Here is a 2,431-nt window from a genome sequence, read left to right as displayed (position 1 = left end):
AAATGCCCACTTAACCCACCCAAACATCTCAAACCCACCCTTTGATGACCTTCTATAACCCCATTTTTTAAAGTTTTTTCTTTTTTTAATTTTTTTTTAATTTTTATTTATTTATGATAGTCACAGAGAGATAGAGAGAGAGTCAGAGACACAGGCAGAGGGAGAAGCAGGCTCCATGCACCGGGAGCCCGACGTGGGATTCGATCCTGGGTCTCCAGGATCGCGCCCTGGGCCAAAGGCAGGCGCCAAACCGCTGCGCCACCCAGGGATCCCAGTTTTTTCTTTTTTTAAACAAGATAAAGTAGACAGGTACATGTTGGTAAATGCTAACTGTCCACTTTCACATAAAGACACAGTGTAATCTCTGAGCTCAATATACAGAGAAAGGAGGAAAAAAGCTAGAATTCTATGCACTACTACACAGGGGCCTAGCACCCTCCAGCTTCCAGCAGAGCTAAGGGAGCAGAAGGTTTTTCTTTCTTCCCACAGAGCAGTACTGTAGTGTTGATTCCATAAAGTTTTTGTTGAGACAGGAAGGGATAAAAATGAATTTGGAACAGAAAGCGGTAGAGATTCTTTTCCCACTGTATTCTGCTCAAGGTGTTTCCCCCCAAAATAAGTTGAGAACCATGGTATAAAGGGAGAGAAAAGAGACTTCAAAAAACAGGACGAATGAGCACAAGAGGAGGGGGGGACAAAAGAGATGCAACTTGCTCCCAGGGACTGGACAAAATTGGAATGGAATGTTGGAATCCATCAGTGTTCCATTAGTCATCTTCTCCTTCATCCTCCTCTCCTTCCCCGTCATCATCATTGTCATCTTCTTGACCTTCATCCTCATCTCCTTCTTCATCAATATCTTCCAATCCTCCTCCTCCTCCTTCTTCTTTCTTTCTTCTTCTTCTTCTTCTTCTTCTTCTTCTTCTTCTTCTTCTTCTTCTTCTTCTTCTTCTTCTTCTTCTTCTTCTTCTTCCTTCTTCTTTCCCTTCTTCATCATCCATATCTGGAACCAATAGATTTGGCCAAATATCTTTCATGACCTCTCCTAAGTCATCTGCACCTGCATCAGAGTGGTCAGTAAACCAGGTGAAGAAGCTCTCTGGTTCTTCATGCTGTCTCTTCCTGATGGCTTTATTCTGTGTTTGACTTGAATGTTTTGTCAAATCCTTTCCAGATTTCCATTTGATTTCAGTGGACTTTGAAGATGGATCACCACTCTCATTCAGGTGAAATTCTTTGGAGAGAACTTTATTTTTGAAGTAAGGGTTTTCATCAAAATAAAAAATCTATTCTGTAACCTGATTTAATATCTTCAAATTCTGTCACTTCAACTCTTGTCAAATAATGAAGTGCCTCTTCATCCTCCTCCCCAGGCAGTGCAGACACTTGTGGATGGACAAATGTTGTTACCCCAAAATTGGAGATTTTGGTGATCAATTCTGACCTCTTGTGAAAAAATGGTTGGTGGAGTTTGTTATATTTCTGTTCTACTTTCAAAATATCCTCACTGGCTTGTTCATTAAGTCTGTCTATTTCACTTTGTACTTCATCGATATGTTCAATTGCTTCTTGCTGTTCTTTTTCTCCCTTCAGCAAGTGCTGAGAGGTCGATGTTTCCTCCGGTTTGGGGGCAGGAGGCAGCCTTGGTTTCTTCGTTTGATGCCCAAGCAAGGACTGGCATTTCGGGGCCATGCTGTGAGGAGGAAACTCCACAAAACCAGGAGAGAGGCACATCTGGAAGAAGCTCTGATTACTCCTCCCCCCCATTTTTTTTTTTTTTAGATTAGAAAGTTTCCTGGACAAGTAAAAAGTATGGACTTCACAACTAAGCCTTTTGTAACATATTTCCAGGTATCTTGTCCATGAAGTTGATTTCAAGGACAATTGGAAGCTGGGCTAAAGGATATATGTCAACCACTAACCAGTGATGATTCCTCAGGGTCCTGGTTACTGGATTGAGAACTGTCTTGAGAGGTCCCATTGGAGGGCTTCAGAGCTTGGTTGTTGGCCTTGTCCTGATCTACATTTTTAGAATAATTTAGAAGTACCTACATTAAGTACCTCAAATTTGTGAATGATACCGTGAAAAAAATCTTCTCCTTCAGCAGATCAGATTATGGGCTGACAGGCTGAGACAAAGATGGAGGAATGACTCTGCATTAGCAGGGATTTAAAAAATAAATGGCAGGAGAATTTGAAAAAACAAAAACAAAAACAAAATATTGGGCTTATTTAAGGATACAGGTTTTCAAGAACAGTAAGATGTTGGTGAATAAAAGACTCCCAAAAGTCGCTTTATTGGTGAGCCCCCCACCACCACACGCAGGGCTTGGCCTCAACCTTGCCTGAGTCAACTGTGTAGACTGTAGACTATGTAGTCAGTCTGTGCTGTTAGGAGCTAGAGTTATACAGTCATATCCACAGAGCTTTC

At 41.5% G+C, this 2,431-nt stretch overlaps 1 pseudogene; it reads right to left on the bottom strand.

Moving 5' to 3' along the window:
• Nucleotides 1-767: 767 nt before the first annotated feature.
• Nucleotides 768-1,692, bottom strand: LOC121489872 (annotated as a pseudogene).
• Nucleotides 1,693-2,431: the final 739 nt, after the last annotated feature.

The sequence above is a fragment of the Vulpes lagopus genome, chromosome 4 (genome assembly GCF_018345385.1).
Source record: "Vulpes lagopus strain Blue_001 chromosome 4, ASM1834538v1, whole genome shotgun sequence".
In the NCBI taxonomy this organism is placed as follows: domain Eukaryota; kingdom Metazoa; phylum Chordata; class Mammalia; order Carnivora; family Canidae; genus Vulpes; species Vulpes lagopus.
This window is presented reverse-complemented; position numbering and strand designations above follow the sequence as displayed.